General features: G+C 42.2%; 1 protein-coding gene across 1 annotated transcript in view; it reads left to right on the forward strand.

Annotated features, from left to right (window-relative positions):
- The first annotated feature begins 1,779 nt into the window (after positions 1-1,779).
- Positions 1,780-16,811, forward strand: part of SPOPL (speckle type BTB/POZ protein like) — a 65,119-nt gene continuing 50,087 nt past the window's right edge. Inside the window, exon 1 of the mRNA XM_034785368.1 lies at positions 1,780-1,970. The gene's annotated coding sequence lies outside the window, so the exon portion shown is untranslated. The remainder of the gene's footprint in view (positions 1,971-16,811) is intronic.

Below are 16,811 nucleotides of genomic sequence, written 5' to 3' on the forward strand. Positions count from 1 at the left end.
GAACACAGCTGTATGGATGGCTGAGCTGTGAGTGGATTCTGGGGGCACTTGCATGTGTTTGAATATCTGTGGTTCCCCTCCCACTATTTGTCTGTTTCATGTAATTAGACTCTAAACTCTTTGAGGCAGGGATTGTCTCCTATTATGTGTTCTGTACAATGTCATAAAGGGGCAGTAATCTTGACTAGGGCCTCTAAGTGCTACTGTAATGCAAATAATATTGATGTGGGTTGGTATCATCCTGACACATCCTAACAATATTTCATTTCAATGTAATTATGTTTTTGCCTACACAAAGGACTTCCACACATGCCATGTCAATGATGTAATAAGATGATGTGCCAGTGACATAATGGGCGGATGAGATGTCATAGCACTGAGATGAGAGAGAAACTGGGAAATATGAACTGGAGTTGGAGAAGGCAAATGGGACGGTGGCTAAGGATCCCATTAAAACCAATAAGAGACCCCAAATCTCACATGACATTCTTGGCCATCTTGTTACATTTTCCCATATCAAGTAAAATATCATGCATATGGGGTGGGGACACAGAACTTCCCCCTGTAGTTTGGGGGAAGGTGCACTGTGTTAGCAGCCAGGAGACTCTGGATTGTAGTGTCATCTTCTTCTATTGTCTGCTGTTAATATTTTGGTGTAGCTCACAAGTCATATTACTCACCATCATAGACCTTAACTTGACTAGGATTTAAAGGTGTGATATTAGCTAATGTGTTTTAAAGATCTATTGTAGACTAGGCATGCAGCCTTTACTGTGTGATAAATTGATCAAATTAAAGCCTGGGCTATGTTTTACTACAGGCAGAGCTGGGATTACAACACGTCTCTAATATGACAGTATTCCCCTTTAGGAGCTGGGTCAGGTATCAGCATAAGGCTAACAGCCCAGAGGCCTGTGCTGTGGAGCTGAAGATCTTGCATTCAAATCCTCCAGTTACGCATGCAGGAAAAGAACAGAATGATCTCACTACTCAAGGCTGTCTGCACCAGGGGGCAGAGCTAAGGTCATAGGCGTAACCTTAATTCTAGTATTTGCTAACCATGATGTGTAACAATGACTCTTTTGAGAGGTCTGGATGCCTCCAGGTCTTGCTAAGGAGCCTTCAACTTACAGGTCAGCTCCTGCATGGACTGAAGCTTAGGGGGAATTAAAAGTAGTTCCCCTTGAGTGGTTGTTGGACGGCCCTTCAGTGAGCTGAGACCGGTGGGCCTGCGCTGGAAGCTGAGTGGTACGTGCCCCTGAGACACAACGTGCCTTGCTGCAGCACTGCCACCACTCAGGATGTTAGCGGGGTAGTGCCGGGGCTGTCTGGACATGGCTAAAGCCATAGGGGTGAGGGCCCTAACTTGAGACTGGAGAATGGCCAAGCGCCAGCAGGCGGGTTGGGCGGGCCCCTCTCCAGCGCCTATCTCCTGCAGGCTGGCTGGCAGGGCACGCCCAGCTCCGACTTGGTTTCCTAGGCAGCGTTGCTAAGGAAACCGGGCAGAGGCCGCCCCAAGCCCAGAGGCAACGCGACCCCCTGGCTCGTGACAAAGCCCCGCCCGTCGCACCCGGCTGAGAGCCTGCGGGCGCGGGGCGGACTCAGCGCTACTGGCTCCGCCGTTAGAGGGCCGGGCGGAGCGCGCGTGGGGAGGAGAGACCTCGCCTGCGCAGCACGTGCCAGCACCCATCCCCGCGAGAACCCGGATGTGAGATCATCCCTGCACGCAGCGTGACCCCCTCCCTGCCCGGAAGTGAGGCGGCTGTAGCTGTACGGGAGCCGGGAGGTCTCGGGTTGGGGCGGGAGGTCTCGGCTTCGTCCACGGCGCTGGTAACGAGGAAGGTTGCGACGGGGCGGAAATGTGGCTCCGCTCCTGCCCTGCCTCGCCGCTCCCGCCTCCCGCCGGGCACCAGTGACCGCCCGCCAGCATGAGACCCGCCGCCGAGCCGCCTAGCCAGCGCCGCGCTCCGGTAAGTTCCCGAGCCCCCGGGGCTCCTCGGTCCGCACCCGCTACGGGGGTCTCCGCCCCTGGCCTTTGCTAGCAGCCCGGGCTCTGTCGCCCTAGGACCGCCGGGGGACACGGGCCCCGCAGGCAGTAGGGAGGCCCCGATCCCTGGGACAGTGGCTCTCCGCGCCCCTGGGCGTGCCCGGGACTCCCGGGGGCAGGTCTACGCACCGCCCCCTCTCCCCGACAGCACTCCTGCGGCAGCGAGCTCTGACTGTCCCCGTCCCGCCCCCAGGCCCCAGCGGAGGGGCCGCGATCTCGGCCCTTCTCTCCCAACACACCCCGGTAGCCATCGAGTAGCGAGGCCTGGCACACTGAACCACAGAGGGGTAGGGTGCAGGGCCTGTGCTCTCCTTCCCCCGCCCCCCATCCCAACACTGAATCCCAGGCAGGGGAGTGAGGCCTTGCCCCCAGTCCTAAACACTAGCTGGGACTCTGAACAGGCAGGAGGCAGGCCCTCCACCCCCCTTCCCCTGGCAGCTGCTCCCCAAGAAGGGGGGATTGTGCAAGGAAGGCGTGTGGCGTTCAGCTTATCTGGGGGGGGGGGGGGTGATGCGGTGCAGGGCAGAATCATAGAGAAGCGTCAGTGTACCCCATCCCCCACTTTTTCATCCCTTACACATCTCTAAGGAAAGCAGGGGGGGAGAGGGTCTTCTGGCTTTCCCTCAGACATTTCTTTCTGCTTGAAAACTATCAGGTATTCAACCCCTTCCCCTCTTATCTAGGGGTTTGAATAGGCAATGATGACTATGGACTTCTTGTTTCAAATGTGGAGCTTCTATTCCCATTGGGGTAGTAGCTTGGAAACAGGGCAGGACGGTTGCTTGGTTCCTTTTGCTGAGCTCTTGATACTTGTGCGTCTGAGTGCTGCAGCAGCTACTCTGTGAATGAGTGCTATTCTAACAGAGATGAGTTAATTTTGGGAATTTTTTTAATGAACGGTGACTGTAGAAAGCACTGGTCTGCGTCCTTCCTTACCCACAAAACAACTTGTCTCAACCTGATCATTAACCTTCGAGAGGTAGAAAGGTCCGTTTGTGATTTATTTCCTCTGTGTATACATCTATATAACATCTAGAGAGAGACACACTCTAGCATGAACTAATTAGTTTAGGCATTGGCTGAGGAGACATGAAAGTGACTATCCAAAATCTTATTTCATTGTTTGTTTATCCTGTGCTTGTTGCCTGGACTTTTCCTACTTATTTCCTGACACAATGTTGTAGTGTAGCCTTCTAAGAAAATTCCACATCTTCCTCCTCAGAACAACAACAGACATAGTTTTTGTTGTTGCCTTGTTTTGGGTTGTGTAACTTGCAGAACGTCATTCTAAATTATGGCAATGAACAGTATTTTCAATATCACCCTTGATTCATCCACTACAGTTTGGGCTGTTAATGAATATAGCTGTGTTGTGGACTTGGTCATAACACAGTTGTCTCTTACCTGATTAAAATTGCTACAGTTTGGAGCGTGAACAGGAAAGCTGTCTCACATAGTTATGTGATCCACTGAAATCCAGCTTATACCTCAAATTTTACTGTTCAATTTCAGTGTCTCGATGTGGTGGTACTGTATTGTAGGCAAGGCATTTTAAGACAGGTGATAGTTAAAGGGCAAATAGTATTTTAATAAGGGAAAGAATATGAATAAACTAAATTAACATGAACAAAAATATTGCTAACTTTTTCAAAAGTATAACTTACGAATGAAGCGTATTGTTTGTATTGTAATGAACTCTATTAACTTTGAAGATATTGTGAACATGATAGCTTAGTTTAAGTGAAGTTCTGTTCTGTAAAAGTATTTATATTTGTATTCCTATTAATGCCTAGCTCTTATATGGTGTCATTCATCCATACATATCTAAGGGTTAATTTAAAAAAAAAATCATTTTCCCGATGTTTGAGGGTCAGTGGCTTTCAAATTAAATGTGTTTACATGAATCACAAGATGGAGTTTCTAGCTGTCAGCCATGCAAAGTCAATGTGGTATCTGAGATTCAAGCTGGGTTCTTTCCTACTCTTTATAACAGTTCTGCAGAATAAATTATGCTGTCAGTGTTTCATGTGATTTGAACAGAACAAAGGAATTCTTCTGGTTCTGGAATTGAAGTTGAGGAATCACGTGGGATAACATGGGGCTTTTTTAGTTAAAGTTTTCAGACAAAAACCATCAGTTTCTAAAGGCTTTTCTGAGATTGATTTTTTTCCTATTTTCATAATTTTGCAGTTTTACTTAACTGTTCTGAAGGAATAAAACATGGTGAGGATGTTAAGGGGGCACAGGAAATTTAGAAATCACACACAAGTCTGAAATTGACTTAATGTTCTTACAGCTAACTCCTAGGAGTCCTATACCTGAGAGTAGGGAAATGCATTTTTTCCCCTAATTCTTGGTTTGTTCTTTGCATTTAACAGCGTGTTTGTATGCCAGTTTCACTGTTTCTGCTGCATAGTCATTTTCTCCTTTGTGTGGATCTTTCAGACAGCCATAGGGAAAAGAGAAACATTTTAATACTTGTAAAACCACAAAACACTGCAGGAGCAAGTATAGTATCTGAAACTACTTCCAACTCCCTCCTTTGAAACTGACTAGATCTCAAGTTGACATATTTTTAAAATATCCAGAAATATTCTGCTTGGGTCTTTGTACCACACTGAACATATTAAACAGGCTTCTACCAGATTTTAATGTCAACAACTAACAATTTATTGTTGTCAAAGAATGTAACTTGTTGAAATTTTAGTTACTAATCAAGGCGTTATTTAACTTACGATATTGCAGATTCTGCAATATTAGGCTTCCACTGCAATTTTGACAGTGGGAGCCCCAGGGCACCCCTCTCTCAGCCCTGGGCTGCCAACAGTGGGAGCCCCCACTCTCAGCCCCGGGCGGCTGACAGTGGAAAATTGCAGAAAAGTAATAATGGACTTTATTACCGCAAATAATAAGGTTTATTATTACTTTTCCACAATTTTCTATCGCTTGTCTGCAACTCAGCTGCAATTTTTTGACAATCATCCCTCAATTCAAGTAGGGCCTTATGCATGATTATCCATGAGGCCCTAGAAGACCATGATAAATTAAAGCTGTCGGTAGCTATCCATAAATTTATATGCCAGCAAACAAAAAAGAAAAGAAAATGAAACAATGACAAAAATCTTCTGATAAAGACAGACAAGCTTTTCCTATTTTTAATTAACAGTCATTACATACTAATTACAATTCTTAGAGGGATACTAGCTTGATGGCTGGTTATTTTCAGAAAATCCAATAAAACTAATTTCAGTTAGTAAATCCCTTTGCCAGTTTTTGTGGTTTTAGGAGTATCTGAACTTTTTGAGCTGCAAATAAAAGAAACTGACTAACTTATGCAGGGAAAATAGTTAAACAGTTACTGTCAAATGCACAAAGTAAACATTTGAAAAAATATTTTTTCAAATGTTTTGTTTATTGTAATAGGTGTTCAGATTCACTTTTGAGTAATGTTTAAGTTGATGATTTCTCTTTCTACTGACTCTTGCTTGTTTGTTTTTGTCTCCTGTTTGAGCTACAAGCTTTTTTTAAACCTCAGCCTTTTTGTACTGTACTTCTTTTCTTTTTACATCCTGCATCCTTGCAGAACTTCTTACTCTGAAACTGTTTCTTACCATAGTGAGTTCTATGGTGCTCAAATGCTACAGTGATAGGCCCTATACAATAATAGAAGTTACAAGTACCCAGATTCCTCATCATTTTCCCATTCTCTGTTTTTTCCACTGTACTGAAGTAGATCTGGGATGGCTTTTCCTCTAGTAGCATTCTCTGACTGATCATGCTATTGAGAAGCATTCATGTTGTTTTTGAAAAAGGAAATCCTTATGCAAAATGGCAATACAGTTAAGATTTTCTGCCAGAATAAGGAATTCTAAATGAGGGCGTTAGATGTTAAACTAAGGTAACCGATTACAAGCAACGTCAGACTAAGTATTGCTTTTGTAAAATATCCTGATTTGCGGAGTATTTTTAAGAATCAATGTCTTTTTTTTTTTTTTATTAATCCATCCTTCTTTGCTTTCTGGGTATCTTCTTACCTTATTTAAAATTTTGTATATGCAGCTAAATATAAATGAAAAAGACACAAATACATTAATTCATATGTATATAAATTACTTGGGAATTTTACCCAACACCCAGTAAGGCAAGGATTAAGTCTAATCGCCAGTCAAAACATATGGAGCCCAGAGCCATGCCCTCTCCTGCTGCTTGAGTCCCTCCCTCACCACATGGGCCAGAAGACCCTGGTAGAGGCCTATGTGGGACTATGACTACACTGCGCACTTTACAGCAGCACAGCTGTGCCGCTGTAGCTGCGCCGTTGTAAGGTGCACAGTGAAGCTGCTCTTTATCGCTGGGAGCTCTCCTGGTGACAAAATAAAACCACCTCCAACGAGGGGCAGTAGCTTCGTCACCGGGAGCACAGCTCCTGCTGATGAAACACTGTCCACACTAGGGCTTTTCATCGTTAAAACTTTTGTCGTTCAGGGGGATGCGCTCTCTCACTCACACACACACTCTCTCTCTCTCTCTCTCTCTCTCTCTCGTGACAAAAGTTTTAACAATGAAAGTGCCATTGTAGACACAGCCTACTTTTTTAAACCCTTCTTCCGTCCCGCCCCGCAATATCCAATCCCACCCACTCCCGCATTGTTTCTTGCACGTTTATCCCACTCCCACCTACAAAAATCTTAGATTCCGCAAACCCCTCATGTTATAAAAAAAAATAAAGTCCGTTAATATATAAAAGGAATTCAGACACAATTTTTACTAGTAAAAGAAAAAAACAAATCTTGCTTAAACCATGTAAAAATACTAACTCCTGTTTATAATAGATATCACACCTCTTTCTATCCCTTGATTAAATTTAAGTATTGAAACCTTTATTTAAAAAAGAAAACCTTTACATTGCTGAAATTCTATTTGACAAACTGATGAGAGATTTAGTGTTTTCCTGCAAATTACTGCAGTCTGGTGGGTTTTTGTTTTTTGCCCACCCAGTACCATCCACAACAAAGGTTACATTTTACCTGCTCCTGCGATTATGGGAATGGATCTGGCCAGACCCGCCGGATCCCAGCGTTGCTGCAGGGCTCTAGACCCTGGCTTTTCACTGGCTGAACTCTGCATCCCGTTATTTCTGCCCAGCCTCCCCCACACTAATCAATTATGTGGCCCTTCCACACACACTATTAATTACTGGTAAATCATGTCAACAATAAATTAATGATGGATTTACCTCCTCCCCCCAAATTGATTTATTTAGATTACATTCAAATTAAGTGTCTTCTGTTGGTGTGGCACTAGTGAGTGTGGAGGGTTGGTGGGGCTAATGATTCTCTCCTACACCAGACCCCATTCTACCCAAAACTGAGCATCAGGCTGAGGAGAAGGGGGACTGCCAGGCTATCAGGTGTCTAACACCCCATTTTAAGGATGTTCTGCATCTTGGACTGTACAGTCTTTGAGGCATGAACTGTCTCTGTTCTGTTTGTACAGCATCTAGCACAGTGGAATCCTAGTGCATGACTGGGGCTTCTAAGTAAGTGCTTGACTTACTGACTTATGCCTGTTTATTCCACTTGGAACTTAGGGCCTGCGCTACTGCTTTTCATGATCTCTGGATGCAGTCCTAGCTTCTCCGTGTGTAATTTTAATGATGTTCAATTCTACTTCTTTTATGCTTTTCCAAGTTGTACTTGGTCTGTCTTGTTGCCTCTTGCCCTGGGAATTGTAGTCCAGCGCCTGTCTTCTTGTATTGTTTGGTTCGTTCCTCCATGTGTGTCCTAACTATCTCAATTTTTGTTCCATAATTTTCTGTCTTATCAGTTTGTTCATTATCTTTTAAAGCTCTTCATTTATGATTTTCCCCCCTCACTGTCTGATATTAAGGATTGTGTAAGGCAGCTGTTTATAAAAATTGGGAGTTTAGATAGTAGCATCTTGATGAACCTCCAAGTTTCAGTGTCCTGTAGTAAAACAGATTTTACAATAGTATTAAATATTCAACTTCAGTTTGGAGGACAAGATTTCTGTTTCTCCATTTTGGCTTTTGGAAAATTCTAGCTCTAATATCTTTCTGTTCCACATGTTTTGTTTACAGTGCTGCCAAGACGTGATGTCAGACCTGTTGTGATAATTGACCCTACAAATTTACCCTAATTGTGAGCTCAGCTGTGAAAAGTGAAAGTTCATAAAGTGGACAGGGATGGTGTCCCTAGCCTCTGTTTGCCAGAAGCTGGGAATGGGCAACAGGGGATGGATCACTTGATGATTACCTGTTCTGTTCATTCCCTCTGGGGCACATGGCATTGGCCACTGTCGGAAGACAGGATATTGGGCTAGATAGACCTTTGGTCTGACCCAGTATGGCTGTTCTTGTGTTCTAATAACCTATGATAAATGTTGAAAGGAAAAGGTAAAAAAGGGAGGAGACAGACTGAATTAGTACAAGTGAAAAGGCCTACTGATATAATTCAAGGACTGTGTTAAGATAATGGCTGGTAAACAAGAAAAGTGGGGACTGGAAATCCATGAACCAAAATTGGTATGTTGGAAATTAGGCCTAATTGGTGGCTGAAATAATTAAGGATGTTCCACCCATCACTCCCTTTTGAGATCCTTAAGGGGGGAATTTTTGAGCACAGATGTGAATTCTGGATGACTGAAAAACAAGAGAAAGGGAAGCTTCACCATCCTGGCTGCCATCCCATCCTCCTGGGCCCTGGGCTGCCTTTGTTCTAATTCTGAAAGATGTACTGACCAATCTGGGTCAGAGAGGGACCTCAATGACTTCTCCTGTGGCTCTGGCTAAATCCCAGGATGTGATACTTTGTCACAAACCTCCCTGCCCAGTGTGTGTTCTTTTCCTTCCCCACCATATTTCTTTTTTCCTATCCTTCTTTTTTTGCCTTCTTTTTAATAAGAATCTGGCTCAATTGGCCAGGACTATATTTTACAACACTACAGTAAGCCTGTGACCAAAGAGACAGCTAAAAGCAATGCCCTAAACAGCCAGGTACTGGTGCGAGTTTGCCTGCCTTGGGAGTGGCTGATAGGACTATGTGGCTGTGCTTGTGTTTTTTCGATCAACAAGGTTGCAACTGAGGGTCAACACTAGGCGACAGAAGCTGCATTTTCTAGCTCTGCTGTTCTTTTCTTTCCCCTGTTGTGTGTTTGTCTTGTTTTGCCTTCTAGGAAACAGAATCAGATTTGAACAGCAGCAGCAAAACGTCAGCTTCAGCCCATCTCAGCTAACTTCTTTTTGGGGAAAAGAAAAGGATAGTTATTACCATCTTTAATACCATCTAAGAGACTGTCAGACCACAGGGTTTTCTTTCTAAAAACTCTCTCCAGCTAAAGCGAAAAGGAAAACCTTATTTAATATTTTTCATTTCAAATGCTTTAACTGTTTTCCTTTTTCTGTATCTTTAATAAAAGTTTTAAAAAGATTAATGGTGTGGTTTCCATGGTTCTAAGTAGATTGATGTATCTATATACCAAACCATGAACCCTGGTTAAAACTGTACAGTATCAGGGTCATGCTAACACTTTTTGACTTTAGGCCCAGACTCCATCAGAATTAATATAACAGACCTCATCTATGTCAATTCCAGGAAGTGCTGTTGGTGACTTTTATTGTGTTGATTCTCATGGTTTTTATTTTCTTGGTGTTGATTCAGCCCTATTAGTTGTGCATAAGCCTGGAGATCATTTGTTTTATCTTGCCTATCTCTGTGGGTATGGGACATCACACTGATGTCATCTGCAAAGACGAGGTCTTCTGGTTTTTCTGTGAAAGTCCATTGTATCCCTTTTGGTTGTTTTCTTTCTCAGTACCCCATCCATTACCAGAGGATGAAGGTCTTGACTTAGATAACATAAGACATCTTTGTCTGACTCTGGTGGTTACCTCTAATGGCTTAGTCAATTTGCTGTTATGTATTACTTGACGTGTCATATTTTTCATAGAAACTCTGAATGATCAGAGTCATTTCTGGAGGAATTCCATAGTGGCATAGTAACTTCCATAAGACATGTCTATCCACTGTGTCAAACAAAGGCTTTTTGGAAATCTATTAAATTCATAGTGTGTGACTGATATTTGATATGTAGGGTTACTATTTGAGCTATGCATGATTTCTCCTGTTCAGCCCTGCCTGTTGTTGTCATACCCTTGAATCTACAGCTTTCTTCGTTCTGTCTAGAATGATGCATGTAAATATTTTAATTGGGATGGACAGCAGTTGAATGCCTCTCCAGTTTTTGCACTGACTGAGGTCCTTTTCTTTGGCAGCTTCACTGTATGACCATTGTCCCGCTTGTTTGCTATTTTTCTTCCCCATATCTTTATAAGAGGCCTATCAAAGTGTCTTCTTTGAGTCCCCCTTAAGCACTGCTGCAATAAAAACAATCCCACCCAATGAATGATTCTGTGGCAAGTTCTTTTTGTCGGAACCTTTCACTGCTACTCCAGGAGAATCCTCTGCATGTTGGAGTGACAGGAACCTTTCTTGCCTCCTTTCCCCTGTCCTACCCCACATATCCCATTGCTATGTTGTCTGGGTTTCTCAGAATACTTTTTCACAACAATCCATGTAAGGCACCTTACTTCCTGTGCAGTGGCTGTCCCCTTAAGCAGAGGCAGTGACACCGCACTGCCGCAACTATTTGTGTACACATTGGGGCAGACATCACTGCTTTAATTTGCATTGATGCATGTTTGGAAGGTAATGTTTGCACCATAAAGGCTAGAAATGTTTTTAAATGAAAGCCTGGATTCGGTAGAAATTGTTGTTCATCCTGAGAAGATGACTACTCACAGTAGCTTAGTAGATTTTTCTAGTACTGTGCGTGCATGTGTGTATAAGCAAAGTGTGTAGCTGTGCCTATATAATGCAGTTTTAGGGACAAGGTGGGTTAAGTAACATCTTTTTTTGGACTCACTTTTGTTGGTGAGAGAGACAAGCTTTTCAAGCTCTTCAGGCTCTGTGTAAGCTTGAAAGCTTGTCTCAGTCACCAACAGAAGCTGGTCCAATAAAAGATATTACCTCACCCACCTTGTGTCTCGAATATCCAGGGACTGACACGGCTACAATAATACTGCAAACAACAATGGAAGGTATTATTTTTAGGGGTCATCTTCATTTGTTTGTAACATTCACAATTTTTTTAGCTGCAGTTTTGCAGGTTTATGCTCAGTTTGGGAGCAAACTTATTAAAAATTTTAACTTGGTTTGCCTATTTTTGAGAACATTTGACAGAGCAAAGGACCCTAGTTTCAGTGACCTAGTGAAAATTTTAATTTGTCAAAGAAAGAGGTCTTTTAAAAATGTACAAGATATAATGTATGTAAATTGTTATGTGATCTCTTAACTGACTGCCAGTGTTCTTTGGATTTGTGTGGGCATGTGTCGCTTAGGAAACTTAGTAGGGAGTGTAACACATTTCTCTTTGCTGATTCTAGATCCTGTAGTAGCAATGAGTTTCTGAAAGACTGAATCTACGAGCTTAGTGAATCAAGTTACTTATCTACATCACTAGTACTGGCTTATTTCTCTCAAAAAGTGACTTACCTCTTATACTTTCCTGTCAAAATGAACAGCTACCATTCTGCATTTCTGTACAAATACTTTGTTGCAGGAGGGACTAAAGTAACATACGCGGTTTGATAATTTGACCTTTATTTTAATTTATCAATACTTCTTCCCTTCCTGTGCTGTTTTTCCAGAGGGTGAGGCAAGGCTGTGTTGATTTCAAGTGCACTCTACACAGACTGAATTCCGGTTACCTCGACAGAAGTATTGCCTCAGATACATTGAGGGTAATCCGTGTGTTCTTCCCTTTTTTTGGTGTTGGACTTCTAATGGGATTGAAGTGGGGAGTGGATAGTTCTAGGGAATGTAAATTGTGAGCTCGTGAAGGGTTAGAACATTTTAAATTTTTAAAAAGCATCCTTTTTAACTGACATTGACAATGAGCTAAATATGTTTTGTTAAAACCAAGCCAAGAGTTTGGGGTTTCTGCTTTGTCTAGACTAGAGCACTCGATTAATTGTGCTTCAGTTGTTAGCATCATATATACTGAAGTATCAACAACTGAGTGTAACACTTGCCCTTGCGTCCATCCTTTGGTCGCCCTACCCCAATGTGAGGTGTGGGTTGTCATCTGGTATACAACTTAACCCAACGTTTTTACAGAAGTAAACTCTCAGCTCAATTGACTATGCAACATGCTGACACAACTGGGGCTCTGTCAATTCTGACAGATCAGATTGCTACCTCAGATGGCAAATTCTACACTGCAAAAAAAGAAAAACAAAACAAAAAAATCCACTGCAACAGCGAGTCTCCAAGCCTGGGTCAACTGATTCATGCTCATGCTATGGGGTGAAAAATAGCAGTGTCGGTGTTCATGCTGGTGCTGGAGCCTGAGCTCTGAAATCCACCCTCCTCTCTGGGTTTCACAGCCCAGGCTCCAGCCTGAGCAGGAATGTCTACACTACTATTTGTAGCTCTGTAACACAAGCCTGCATCAGTTGACGCAGGCTCTGAGACTCATTGCCACATTTGTTTTTTCCAGTGTAGATGTACCCATTGTTTACAGGCTAAGAATCCTCTCTCTGAACTACTGCCACCATATCCCCTTCCCTCTCTGCTTTTCTGCAGAGGCTCTCTGGCTGAGACTGCACTGTTTACCTCTTGGTCATGCCCTCTCACATATGTCTTCTTTCCAGAGTTAGGGTTTCAGCTGGTGAACCACCGTTAGCTGAAGATTTAGTTGGGGCATGGGAGGAGGGGAATCATGGCTAGGGAACATTTCTGGGATAATGAGGGGGACTGAAGAGCCAGGCAAGGCAGAGAAATTGTCACTCTGTACATGGACAGCTGTCAGACCAGACAGATTGCTCATTTGACGTTGACAGTATACCAGTTGTTCCTTTTGTATTGAGATAAAGCCGAGGACCCCGTTGTGCTAGGCACTGTGCAAACATATAATAAAAAGACTGTTTCTGTCCCGAAAAGTTTAAAGGCTGTGTTCCAGTGTGGTTGCGACTTAATGATTTAGATACTTAACTTTGAATGGACTAGTCATTGAACTGAAATAGTTGAGTAAACTGAAATGAAGAAAATATTCTCTGTACCTGCAGAAAAGGCTAATGGAATCTAAAACAGATTTAGCAATTTCCACAAACTCTGGTTCCAGACTTAGCCACTGCCTGCCAGCAGCTCAGTGGTTTGACTTCCTTTAAAACTTGACATCAAATATGTATTACTTAATTTTTTGGATTAGTTGATTTCAAATTTAATTTTCAATAAGTTTAAAAAAAAAAAAAAACAGCCTGTATTTAATTTAAACTTAAACTGATTTAATTTTTTTTTAAAAATCTGATTTTTATTTCTTTTAAAAAAAAAACCTCAATTTTTATCCACCCTGTTCAAAAGTTATATTTAAGTTTACATTCCATTTTTGTATTGCTTTAAAGATTTTTATAAGGGTACACTGTTTTTTTTTTTTTTTAAAACAAACAAATAAATTGTTGTGAAAAATCTGGAGTTGGCTTGTTGGACGATTAATTGTAACCTAAAGCGATCAGTTATTATTTTTTAATGTAGAAAAGCATGTATCTCTACAAAATAAAATTGCAAATTTACTATGACAATGATTTGGTTGAATCTGTCTGTACAATTTAAGAACTCTGTGTTAGATTATGAACTCTGCATGTACCTTGATCAAGTTGCAAACTCCACTTTGAAGGTGCATACAGCCTGTTGTCTTTACTGTTGTCCTTTTACCTCCATGTTGGACTGAAATTCCAACGGGGGTACTGGCAAAGGTGTAACAGTAGAGGATTGTTAAACTTTGATGGTGTCCTGTTCAAAAAGGAAGCACTCTAGAAAAAAGGCTGACCCCTTCCCTTCACAGAGGAACTGTTATCTGGGGAGAGGTCACCTAGCAATGAAATGACCTGGGGGTTACCTGTTCTGGCTGACTAGGGAGTCACCTGACAGAGGAGACTGACTAGAAGGTTATAAAGAGGCTACTCTGTTTATTTTCTCTTTGGCCATTTTTTTCACCGTCTTAAGATGAGGAAGCTGCAGGAACCGAGTGAGTCAACGGTGAAGGGGAGACACACTTTGTCTATTTGAGCACATATAGTCCCCCAAGCACTTCGAAGGGAAGGATGATCTAGAGAGGGGAAATGTATGTAAGGTTTGGGTTTTTTTTTTTCTTGTATAGATCTCTGTGATTCTCCTAGAATCATAGAATATCAGGGTTGGAAGGGACCTCAGGAGGTCATCTAGTCCAACCCCCTGCTCAAAGCAGAACCAATTCCCAACTAAATCATCCCAGCCAGGGCTTTGTCAAGCATGACCTTAAAAACCTCTAAGGAAGGAAGGTCATTATTAAAGGTCAATGGTGTATTTGAGTCCTGTGCAAACTGTGTGTGTGTTGTTTTACACTTACTGTGTTCCCTTTAAAGAGATAAATCAGAACACTCACATGTGGATGGAATTCTAAGAAAATGAGTATTTAAGTTATGAGGGGAGTCTGAGGAGTCCATACTGGTTCCATGGGATAGGTGTGTGGGCCATGTGGTAACAGTTCTCAGGCAGGAGTATTAGATGAAGGGTCTCGCTCTGACAGTGCATCTAGGACTCTAGAACTGAGACAGTGCCTGAGCCTGGACTCTGTGCAGACTTTGAAGTCTTAAAACACCCATGAAAGCAGAAGCTGGAATTCCTTTCATCTGGTGGGCTGCCAGCAAGAGAAGCCCAACTAGGGCTGTGACGAATTTGGCATATAATAGTAATAACTGAAGTAGAATGGACAGAATTCAGTTTATAGAACTTGTATATCCTTCATCTTCCTGCAGAATATCTCAGAGCTGGTTCTCCTGTCTGTCTGAATGCATACATTTAACAAAACTTTTTTTCGCTGATCTTTGAAAATAAAGTAGTAATAGTGGCAAGGGGCTGTATTTATAGTAATCAAACATGTATGATTCATAGCTGGGAGAGACTGCAAATGCTATGGAGGTTAGAATTTTAAAACACTTTGAATAATACATTGGAGAAATGGCTGAAATTAAAAAAAAAAAAAGTCAATAAAGACATTTGAAGAATCAGTCAAAGCATTGGACACTCTAAATGGCTACTAATTTCATGGACAATTACACTGCATTCTTACTAAAGACACCCCTTGCTCCTGGGGGCTGTAGCTAATTGAGATGAGTTCTCTCTGCAAGAACTGCATGGATATAAGAGGTGGGAGGAAAACTACATTAGTAACACTACAGAAGAGTGTGAGTAAAGTTGATGAGTTAGCAGTCTAGCTTTACAAAGAGCCAAATGTTATATCGGGTTATGTTAATAGGATTATCATGTGACTTAAGCAAAATAACTTGTATTCTTGCTCAGTATTGGCTTGTCCTCAGTTTGGGTACTACATTACATTTTGGGCATTGTTTTTTAAAAAAAATCTTTTTATTAAAGCAAAGTTGCAATAAAATGTTAACATGCATCATATACAATCCTTATTTATTCAGCATCAGGTTAATAGTCAAAGAACCTGTCTAAAGATTAATAAGAAATTGAAGCATATCATAGCAAAAATTGCAGCAAGAAACAGCTTCCCAAAATAATGAGGCACTCACTGCAGTTAACTGAATTTTGTGAGGGAACAGTTATTTCAAATAGCTGCATTATCAAATATACTTTTATCAGATACCCGATGACTGTAGTTTGGATTTATCTATAAGCATTTAGATTAATACGCTGTAATACAGCAGTTTTAAACCTGTGGTCTGCAGAGAGCAGGATGGTTACGTGATGTTGGCGCTCCTCTTGGTTTCCAACTACTAAATTACATTAAACACTTCTCTATATTTTTTTATTAAAGCAATTTGGTGTAGTTGCCACAGGGATAGTACATGATCCGCAATGGGCGGGGCGGTGTTCCGTGAGACATTCTAGGAGTGATCCATGCTGTGTGTCTTTGTCCATGCTATTGACATTCTTCTTTGTTGGGAAAGCTTGCAGATTCATTCTGATGGATCTTACCCCAGCATGCAAAACCTTGGAGGCAGAACCAGACCTATCAATCAAGGCAGTAGTCACTCCTGTGAAGACCCAACCAGATCATTCTGTCTCCAACAGTTGCAGGGAGGCTTTACAAGACCTCCTGCTCAGAGCAATTAGAAAATAGGACAAAACAACCAAAAAGGGATCCTCTTTATTTTTAGTGTTTGACTTATTTGATTATAAGCATCACTGGACTGTTGTTTAGCCTCACTGGGTCTATAGCAAGCTTGCTAGAAACACCTCTTCTGATACTGAGGTAGCTGGCTGTAGCAGATTGTAGTGCGGTCTGTCTGTGAGGGCTTCTTTGGTAAGGACATCTCTCAGGCAACCAGAGAAATAAAGAAGCTGGCAGAACAGAGCACAAAAATGTCTGGGCTAACTGGATCCAGCTTGCTGTGGATCAGCTATGCTACTCCTGCTGTGCTAACCAGAGCCTCAAACCATCCATTAACCATACCACCACTGCTTTCTCACTCTCCTCCAAACAGCCAGCCTTGGAGGGGTGAGACGGAGAGCAGCCCACACGTGGAAGAACAAGTAGGGAGTAAGAGGCCCCATTTTTCATGCCACTCTTATGTAACTCTGCCTTGCTCATTGAGAGATACACCTCTACCCTGATATAACACTGTCCTTGGGAGCCAAAAAATCTTACCGCGTTATATCGAACTTGCTTTGATCCGCTG

The sequence above is a fragment of the Trachemys scripta genome, chromosome 11, assembly GCF_013100865.1.
Source record: "Trachemys scripta elegans isolate TJP31775 chromosome 11, CAS_Tse_1.0, whole genome shotgun sequence".
In the NCBI taxonomy this organism is placed as follows: Eukaryota; Metazoa; Chordata; order Testudines; family Emydidae; genus Trachemys; species Trachemys scripta.